General features: G+C 37.4%; 1 long non-coding RNA gene across 1 annotated transcript; it reads left to right on the top strand.

Annotated features, from left to right (window-relative positions):
* The first annotated feature begins 201 nt into the window (after window positions 1-201).
* On the top strand, window positions 202-5,797 carry LOC124545494. The gene is made up of 2 exons (XR_006967634.1): window positions 202-3,415; window positions 3,995-5,797. It is a non-coding gene; the product is annotated as an uncharacterized LOC124545494 (long non-coding RNA).
* Window positions 5,798-11,046: the final 5,249 nt, after the last annotated feature.

Below are 11,046 nucleotides of genomic sequence, written 5' to 3'. Positions count from 1 at the left end.
AAAAATATTTTTCTTTTAGAAACATCTGGCATAATTAAAATTCATATTATTAATCACACAATCTAACGCGAATTATAAAATTTATTTCAGAACTCATTTATAAAATAATGTTATATATTGGTGATGATTCTCCATTTGTCAAGAATGTTTGTAAACTCTTTTGCTTTGTAAACTCTTTGGAGTATTGTGAGTACTGCAGAATGTTAGTGATGGAAGTAGACGAATTTCTAATCTTGTCAACAACAAAGTGAATTCATGTTCTGATGTGGAATTTTAATGTTGGTGTGATATAAAAGAATGGGATAAAATAAAAAGACATTCATAGCAACAGGAAAATATTCATCAGTTATTCAGTTCAACAAGAACCTGCAATGTTATAAAAATTACAGCCTCAAGAATGTACTCTAGACGCAAGACTTGGAGCTAACAACAACAACGAGATAATGAAGATAAGAAAAATTTTTTCTTTTGTATATCTTACGCCTCTCGAAGCTATTGAAAACAATGAACAGACTAAGAGGAATTTAATGGTGATGTGCGGGAGGTTAAGATTATTAGTGTGGGCGTCAGCTGTGATCTGTTGACTGATAACGACGTTTTGTCTGTTGCAGAAGAAGAAGGGACAATTATTTGTGTGTGAAGTTTTTATGTAAATGTTCTTTAATTACTTGATGAAAGAAGACACTATAAATGACCAACAATGACGAGATAATATCAACAATGATGGAGCGGATGAATTGAAAGAGGGCTTTACAATTATGATGAAGGTCGCCAGAAAAGATAACTACAAAGTATTTGTGAAATTAATTTTTTTTCTTTTGTGGACTCGTGATTTATAGGGAAATGAATAGAGACAAGGGTAGTGATGATGCCTAGACATGTTTTGATCAAGTAAAAGTGTAGAAAACAAAGAAACAGTGAAAACCGATACTATGAAGTTGATTTTGGCAAAATTCAGAGCAGTTTAATGATCAGTTGACAGAAATAAAAACCAACAACAATAGCAAATTTAATGCAGTCAGTGATCAGTTAACGGAAATATGAACTGAAAACAATAATAAAATGGACAAGTAAAATACCAAATAGAACAACTTAGTAATCAGGTTTCAGAACTAAAAGATGGGTTGCCAGATGGATTAAAAAGCGTGAATGAAAAATTAATGTATTAGAAAATAAATTTATTGTTTTGGAAAATGAGTGAGTTGCACAGTCTGCAAATCAGGAGAAGAATGTTAATGATGTCAAAGTTCAACAGAAGGTCGTAGAGAAAAAAATGGAACAGAACTTCAGTAGTTTAGATCAAAAAATTTTAAATGTTGAAAACAGCATGCTAACTAATGTAAATGTTTTAGACCAAAAATTTTCAGTAGTTAAGGAAAACTGTATTTACAACAATCCATATTCAAATAATGGTACTGTGTGGTCTGACATTCCAATCAAAAGTTTTCCATCAGACAATTTACACCCAGTGGATATTCTACACCATTGTGGAGATAGTTTTGTGTTAGGTATGGTTGATGACCATGAGATTAAATTTGTTACACGATGTTTTGAAATTGAAGCTCTGTAGTGTGTAAATCTAAATTTTGATCTGAAGCTGAACAGGGGAGAATTAAAAGTGAATTTTTGAATGGTCCAAATTATAGGAATGGGGACGGTACACTGAAAGAATTTTGTAAGAATCAACTTAAGAAATTAACACATCTTGACAAACCATTTGATGAAATGACTTTGATTAATAAACTAAAAAGGAGATTACCAGCGAGCTTGCAGTGGGCTTTAGTACACAGACCTGACAATTGCCTTGAACAGTTTTTACGATATGTTGATAGGCTGGATAGGACATTAGAAAGAAGCATGTACCATAACAATCGGAATGACAGAGATCACAATGATAACAACTACAGAAACAGAGAGTGTGGTAACTTTTATCAGGGCCAACATGGTAATAGAGACAGAAACTTTGAACATCAGCAGAATAGGAACAATGGGGATAACGATGGGCAATATAACAGGAAAAACATAGAGGCAACTATTCAGGAAACGGTGGTCCGCCTCAATGTAGGTCCACAGTTCTGTGGCAAGGAAACACAACAAGTACAGGACCCCCAATTTACACTTGCAATTAGGCAATAATAACAGTGTTAACAATGTGGCACAGGTACCTGAAGCTGAACAGAAGGAACATCAGATTTCTCATTTGTGTTTTGATAAAAAGTTTTGGGATACTACGTTTAATTATAGTGATGTAGGTGCTAATCACAAACAAGAATGTGAGAGTAATGAGAATTTTGATATATTGTGTACTAATGATTTCTTCTCTTGGTCAGAAACACTGGTATCGATGTATGTAAAACAGGTGATGACTGTATTGGATCTGAATTAGGTGGTATTTTTGATGATGTGAATGGGAGCTGTGAAATGACTGGGGCTGGTAAGTCTGAGACTGTTAGCTTATTGCAATTGAATGTAGGTGAGTTGTGTGATTTTGATGGAGATGAAACTTGTGTTATTAAAGATGTTGTTGGTGAAACAATTTTGGAAGAGAATGATAATGATGATGAGTATTAGGTATTTGTGGAGTTTAAGAAAAATGAAGTTTCAGAGTTGTTTGTGAATACAGGTAAGGTAAGGTAAGTGATGTATGTGATGATGTAAGTGAGAGACATGGAATACCAGTCCAGTCAAAGTAGTTTTTCATTAATGTCATACAGTGTAATCATCCAAACAGTAAAAGTGAGTTATCTGTAAGGTTAGAGAATAAAGGTGAAAACTTTTTGAAATTTGTTTGGGACCAAATTGATGATAACACACATAAATGTGCATTCTGGAACAAGTTAGCTGTGGTTGATCAAAATTTGTATCTGAATTGGTTGAATGAAGTGAAAGAAGATCTAAGTAGGAAATGTAATTTTGACAGTAATATATTTTGTGTTCCTTCTGTAATAAGTAATGTTAGCTGTGCTACAGAATTCATTCAGTGTAGTCTATCTTTACTTGACAACATGTATGACTTAGTAATGCTATGATACCAGTAAAGTTGATAAAACCCTGCAAAAACAGTGTAGATGTAGTATTTGATGAAACTGAAAGTGATCTTTTGCATGAAGTATCTAATAGCAGAGATGATCATTCAGATTTTGGATGTCCTTACATTAAGATTAAGATTGATCAGTGGTAAGGGAAGTTTGATTGATACAGGTAGCCCAATTTGTGACATATCTGAACAATTTAGAGACGAGATCCAGTATAGTATGGATTTTGTGGAAATGTCCAATGCACCTGTAAAAATAAGAGGAGCTAATGGCAAGCAAACCAAGTATGTAAAATGTCAAGCACTGTTGACATTTGGTACAGACGACAAGATATATGAACATGGATGAATAATGATACCTAGTCTCGAAGAAAATATTCAGTATGTTTGTAGATTTTTAAGACTATGTAATTGTGTTTTGTTTGCCATGAATTTAGTATGTAAGATCATGAAGATTCTAGAGTTCTGTCTTATTCTTTGACTGGGTTTTAATCTGTTTGTAGATATATAAAACTATATAATTGTGTTTTGTTTGTCTGAAATTTAATATGTAAGATGATGTGATTTTTAAAGTTCTATCATATCGGTTGACTAAGTTAAAATCTATGATACACTAGACAGTTGTGTTCTGTAGTAGATTTATGCTTTAGAATTTGATACATATATCCCACGAGACTAAATTAGTAGATTCTTTTGCAATTTTGAAACGGGACAATGTTTATAATTTGTAGTGCAAAAATTAGGAATAGTATCTGAACATATCTGTGTGTGATGCCTTGATAGTCATTTTTTCCATTGCATTTAACTGTCTTCATTAATGTTTCATATGTGAACACTTTTTAATTTCACCTCACATAAATTCCATATAACTGGTGTTGAAAAGTTACTAAGGAGAACATATCTTGTTTGATGTGAAGGGTGTATGGAACATCATATTCAGCTTACAAATCAATGTTTCAGGATCTGATATGAACGCTAGACAGGCAGTCACCTATCCACTGGAGCATGTGTTGAGAACTCTAGGGAGGAAACTGAAAGATGTGGGTGAATCCAGTCCCCACACTGCTGTATGGCTGAACCCTGCTGGACCAGTCAACTTGCAAGAGATCGTAGGTGTTGGGTTGTGCCCTTGAGCATCTGTCAACTGGATCTATGTTGTGACTGATATTTGCAAATTGTTAGCTGAGACTGCTAAAGACAGTGTTATTCAGCAAAATGTATGTAAGGGGATTGACTTTCCAATGCATTATGCAACTTTAAATCAGTATGTATTTTTTATCATTTGTAAATGAATCTTTTAAGTCTTTATGTACATAGGTTAGGTTGTATAGACAATTAGCAAATAGTGTGTAAGTCATTTACTAGTATGGGCAATATAACAAGATGTATACATGTTTGCTTTCGTATACTGATTTTGGTTCTCAAGGTACTGGATTGTGTCATCACTCAAAGCTATTTATGACTCTGTTTGCCTGTATTTATCCTGAGTGATGAAACATTATATCTATTTGGAACTTGAGTTCTTTGCATATAATTGAAGTTATTGATATGATTATGAACTTTATTCATTGTGTTGTGTTGGAACATTTTTTGCTGGTTTGTACCCGGTGTGGTTTGGATTCATGGGTCGGTGGTCGGCCCCCACATCGTAAACTCAGGCCCAATTATTTTTCCATTATTTTGTTCTTTTATGAGTCAACATATCCTTGAATACTATGGTTTATGTGGCTGACTGTTTCCTATTTATGATTGAGTATATTCTTCTAGTCTGTACCCATCGTAAGTTTTTCAAGTCAGCTCACTTGTTGTACACTTAGGCTCTGAAATTTTTTATATTCTCTTTTGAAGATTTTAAAGGTTTGATTATATAGATCTTAACTTAAAAATTATAAATTCAAATAATTCACATAGTCTCTGCAATTATTTCTACAGTTTAGTGGTGTAATGTTGTAGTTTTAACCTTGTGTTATTTGTCTTGTGACATGTATGTTCCACAGATCTGAATGCCATATTCTGATATATGTATAGATTATGATATGTATAGTAGATATTTTTCTTATGTTTTCTGTAATATGTTATGTATCAGACTCTTCTATACATCTATTTGCTATCCTGGGCATCATTTTGTACACCATTTGGCAAACCTTATAGTCTGTCACAATATATTGTAAAAATTTTGTGAGCGGGATATTGTAATGGATCACCCTCCTCTAACATTATTTTTTTATGTAGAAATAATTGATACCATGTATACTATTGAGTCTTGTAAAGATGAACATTATATCAGCTGTCTAACTGAATGAAGTTCATACGATTTTGTATATGTTGTGTTATGTTTTGGGCTAAATATGTAAAAAGAAATTAATGTGTTACAATCTGTACATACTAATGGTTAAAATTAATCTTATTTTAAAATTATTTTTCTTTTAGAAATATCTGGCATACTTAAAATTCATATTATTAGTTGTACAATCTAACACAAATTATAAAATTTATTTCAGGACTAAGTTATACAGTAATGTTATATCTTGGTGATGATTCTTCATTTGTCAAGAGTGTTGTAAACTCTTTCACTTTGTAAACTCTTTGGAATATTGTGAGTACCACAGAATGTTAGGAGTAGTGGGCATGCCTCTGATGGAAGTAGACAAATTTCTAATCTTGTCAACAACAATGTGAATTCGTGTTCTGATGTGGAATTTATATTTGGTATGATACAAAAGAATGGGATAAAATAAAAAGCTGTTCATAGCAACAGGCAAATATTCATCAATTATTCAGTTCAACAAGAATATAAACAAGAATGTACCCTAGATGCAAGACTTGGAACCAACGACAACGAGATAATGAAGATAAGTAAAAGTTTTTCTTTTGTATATCTTCTGCCTTTCAAAGCTATTGAAAATAATGAACAGACTAAGAGGAATTTAATGGTGATGTGTGGGAGGGTAAGATTACAACATTAGTGCTGGAAAATTACTGTTTACCATATTGTCAAATTCATACTGAGACAGCTTTTCAAGAAGCAGGATTCGTAAATGCACCTGCATCGAAACCCTTTCATTTGCACCAACATCATAAGTGATTAAAAATTGTAACTTTCATTTCCATTAACTAAATTCTGAACATATTCTTATAGTTGAATTAATATGATCCTGTTCCTGGTGGCTGTCACGTTTTGCCAGCTATAGCTCCATTACAATTTGGAGCATTTCATTTTTTTTCTTTTAAAACTCTTCTCCCAGCTGCTTCCATTTTGGTTTGGTCTGTGGGGGTATGCAAAGGAACGTCATCTATTATAGCTCGCTATTTCATTTTCCTTGGCATACAATGTAAATTTAGTAATAATTTATGTTTTTCTTCTCTACAGATGCAACTACTCTCACCTTACTAATTTTCATTTGTCAGGCCTTCAAATTGTCAGACTTTTAATATAACATAGGAAAAAAACCTTACAGATGTGCTATTCACTATTTCCTTCATATCCATAGAAAATACTTTGTATCAGGTTGGTGCATAAATTCATAGGTTTTTTCCCTAACTTTGATAAACACAACAGATACATATAACAGAGATTTTAGTAATCAATAATACATTCTTCTTCACTATTTACAACAGTCTGCCAATCTTGGGGTAACTTTTCAATTTCGCAATGTAGAAATCACTTGGTTTTGAGGCAAAGAACTCACCAACCCATGTTCGGAGCGCATTTTCGTCTGTAAAAGAAGTTCCTTGAAGGTTGTTTGATAGAGATAAATGTCATCACTGATGGTTACACCTCAGGGAAGCAATTCATAGGACACCACACTGTCACTGTTCCAACAGATGCGTAACATTATTATTTGTGGATGTGCGCAGATCTTTGTATGGGAAGTTGCTGCTTTCTTTGGGCTCAACCATATCTATATCTTTCTTATGTTAGCATAAAGTTATTGTTTCTCATCACCAGTAATGATACAGGACAGGAAGGGTCGGAGTTGTTCAAGAACCAATTGATGACAAGCAAGCAGGCCACCTGCTGATTTTGGTTTAGAGCATGTAGTACCCATACACCCAATGTCTGAATCTTCTGCATTGCATGCGAATGTTGCACAATGGTGGAATGATCACAGTTCACCACATTTGCCAGTTCTCGAATACACTGATGCGGATCATTGTGGATTAATGTATTTAAGAGATCTTCATCAGACCCTAAATGTCTTCCTGAACAAGGAGAGTCAATAATGTCACAAATGTCATTCTTAAAATGCGAAAACCATTTCCTTGTCATTCTCTGCCCAATGTCATTATCCCCATACATGGCACAAATGTTTCTGGCTGCCTCTGCTGCTGTCACCCCTCTGCTGAACTCAAACAAAAGAATATGTACAAAAGTTCCAATTTGTAGCATCCACAGCTCCACTCACTATCTCCAAATGACAAGACGTAAACTCAAGATAGCAACAGGGAACTACAAATAGTCAATAAATAAGCCCATAGCAACCAAAATACCAACATGCACAACAAAAGCACTACAAGCTAATGCACCAGCCTATTAATGAAAGTGATAAGATCAAATACCATCACTGTTGTAAAATACTTGAGCATAACTCCACTGGTTCATGTGTTTCGTTTGGGAATCCATATAATACAAGCATTCTCTAGCAGGGCCACAACCCAACTCTGCCATGTTACATAAGAAAACACAAAAAGGAAGATTAGTCTGATAAGGTAGAGGACAAGAGGAACTAAGTTATTAGAAGAAGTATGTAACTATGTGTGTACTAGTAAAAACAAAAATTCTGGCATAAGCTTAGGTTATAGAATTGCAGGAGATGAAGCCTTATCCAGCAAACTCATGTCCAAAAAATCCGCCAGTGACATTCTGTTATAAGTTTAATTAGGAAATTTGCACAGGTGTTTAGAGACAAGCAGAAGGGCTAATCCAATCCTAGTACTATCCCTTACCACAGCACAGCATCAACAGTCAGTTCACAAACTGCTCATGACACGATATCCCTCATAATCCTGAGTGTAACTGTTCTGTCAAAAATGCTGAAACATGGGATACACTTCGGTGAAAGGCCTTCTGCTTGATAGATAACACTATTAACACCACATTAGTTATTCACACTAACTTCCATTCCATCTATAGATACACCATGGAAGCTCAATGTAACTCACATTTATGAACAAAAGTAGTATGGCCATATTTATCCGTATGTCCATTATCAGAATTTTTATGATCCCCTAACACATTTTCATCACAATTTTTATCAGTGTCTGTGCAGAAATTACTGTTTCAAACTTCATATTTTCAAGGCTGAAGCCAGAAGAAAGAAACCACAAGGTTGCAAACAGACTTTGTTCGCTGAAATGGAGCCTCTCGTGACAGTGGTTGACTTGCCATTTAAAAGTGCAACAATGTCTAATAGTTCACAGATGTTAATTGGACACATAAGTAAATAATCCTTGTAGTTGAGAGGACAGATATGTTGTGGTTACACACACAAACAAGAACACGCACAAAGTTCTGAACATTTTAATGTGAACAAAGTTACAATATTCCATACAGGTCCAGAATACAAAAGCTAGCACTAGTCCAAGATACAAAATGTGATTTGTCCCAAGAGTGGAGGTCAAGTTACTACAAACTTATAGAATACAACAGCAAAAAGAGAGAGAGGCCATTCCACTCTGGAGTTATATGAAGTCAGTTTGTTGATCAGTGTCTTGAGGTGGTGTTGGCCATTGGTATTGTGCAGAGCAACTGAGGCACTGCAGTCTTCTGACAACAAATCATGCCACAGGCTGACTGTTAATCCTGTGCCATCTGACACTTATGCAGGTAAGTTGAATAGCAACAGCTCATTTCGGTGCCTCATGAAATGTCATGGTTGCCCTGGTGATGGCACAGTACAAGATGACTGGTAACACGATGGGTTACTACAGTCCTCTCCCTTTTGAGGCATGACGGTGAGTTGGTGCAACCTTGGCATCCCTCTCCCATACCAAGGGCTGCCCTGTGCTATGCAAGAAGGTGATGTCCACAATCTCCCGTGCCTCAGAGGCTGCCACCCTCAGTGTGGACAGAAGTTCCATGTTTGTGGTAACCAGAGCATAGGGCTGGAAGTGGCCCTGGCAATGGCGACTCAGCCATGAGCAGACACCCCGCAGTGCAATGCCGGACACAGAGCATGTCAGAGCTGGCATAGGAGCAATGTGGACATCTGGCTCCTTGGGAGTGGGAATATGGTGGGGCGTCTCCTGCGATTCACTTCACAGCTCTGACCACTGAAGGGCTCAGATACTACTGACTTCTGATTATCCAGTGGGGGGCTGGGACAGACATCTGGAGCTGTGGACAAGGAGTGAGGGGGGGGGGGGAGGGAGGCACACCACAGGGGGCCACACCAAGGAAAACAAAGGTGCCATGAGAGGCAGTGGAGGGGATGGAAAATCAGGTTCAGATAGCTTGGTCAGCTCAGAAGATGTGCGGGGGGCAGTGGAGACTGGTTCCCCACCCGCAGGCATAATTGTGATGGCAGGGCACCAACTTGTTACCTGTCTTTAACATGAAGATGTACTGACCCTGATGACTGTGAACAACTTCTGGAATCCAATGTTCATGGCACCAAAAGCATGCACCAAAATGGGGGTCCCCAGTGCGTGGTGACAAAGGCACATGAGGCAGGTGAGGGATCGGCAGAAGGAGGTGCAGTACTGTGCATGGCTGGCACCCGTGCAGCAACTCTGCTGGGCTTTCTCGCCAATACGAATGGACCTGTAAATACACAGAAGATGTGAGAACAGCTCTTCTGCCAGAGCGTCCCTGATGTGATTCTTCGTCTACGTCTTGAAGGTCCGAGTGAGGCATTATGACTCCCCATTGGACTGCAGGTGAAAGGGAAAAGGGGGGGGGGGGATGATCTGACATGTTGGATTCCATACTGCAAACAGAAGTCTTTAAGTATCTGAGAGTGAACTGTGGCCTAATACTAATCACCCGGGTGCGAACAAGGCCATCAGTAGTGAAGATCCAGGTGAGAGCAAGTACAGCAGTCTCTGCCATCATAGGGTCACATTTACAATGTGTGAGAAATTGGAATAAGCATCAATGATGTGTTCAAGAAGGCAGTTTGTGAAGTCCAAGTGGATGCATTTCCATGGCTGCATAGGTGCCAGTCACAATGAGTAACATTGTCATAGAGTGTCCTGGTAACCTGCACCCACAGGACAGGCATCAGTTAAGTCTTGAATTTCCCAACTGCCACCTGGCCAATATATGTAGCGTCATGCAAGTATTTTTGGCTGTGAGCTGCCCCCCCCCCCCCTCTCCCAATGACAGCCCATTGGAGGGAAGCCAGAACAACCACCCATGGCATGGTGCGTTGCATCATCAATGAGATCACCCTATCAATGATAGTCTGTGGCACAGCACAAAATAATTACAAATCAGGTCCAATGCTCAGGCCAGGTGCTGTTCATGCCATCCTCGGTGGAATGTTGCCACACTTGGGGGAGAACAAGATCTGCACTGATAGCGTGACTGATGTGAGAGCTCATAATAGGAAAGCCATGCGGTGCCTTCTGAGCTTCATCATCAAGATAAATGCGAAGTATTTTGCTCTTGGTTGAAACCAGGGCCAGGACCAATAGTAAGATGAGGGAGAGCGTCCACATCGGAGTGCTGAGCCTTTGGGTAGAAGTGAATCTCATAATGGTAACAGCTGAGGAACAGGGCCCACTGTTGGAGTCTGTGGGCTGACTTTTATCCAGCAGGTTTGCAGTGGTACCAAAGAGAGAGATCTGAGGCTTATGGTCCACAACAATATGAAACTTCTCATCATGTAAAAATTTCATGAAACTTCTTGATTGCATAAATAATAGCAAAGGCCTCTTTCTCAATTTGGGACCAATTCCATTGTGCCATTTTGAGTACTTTTAGGCAACTGTGAACAGCTTTTCAAAAATGTCAGGATTGCAACAGTCCAGAATAAACCCCAACCCAGGAATGGGATGTATCATTAGAC

The sequence above is a fragment of the Schistocerca americana genome, chromosome 8, assembly GCF_021461395.2.
Source record: "Schistocerca americana isolate TAMUIC-IGC-003095 chromosome 8, iqSchAmer2.1, whole genome shotgun sequence".
Taxonomy (NCBI): domain Eukaryota; kingdom Metazoa; phylum Arthropoda; class Insecta; order Orthoptera; family Acrididae; genus Schistocerca; species Schistocerca americana.
This window is presented reverse-complemented; position numbering and strand designations above follow the sequence as displayed.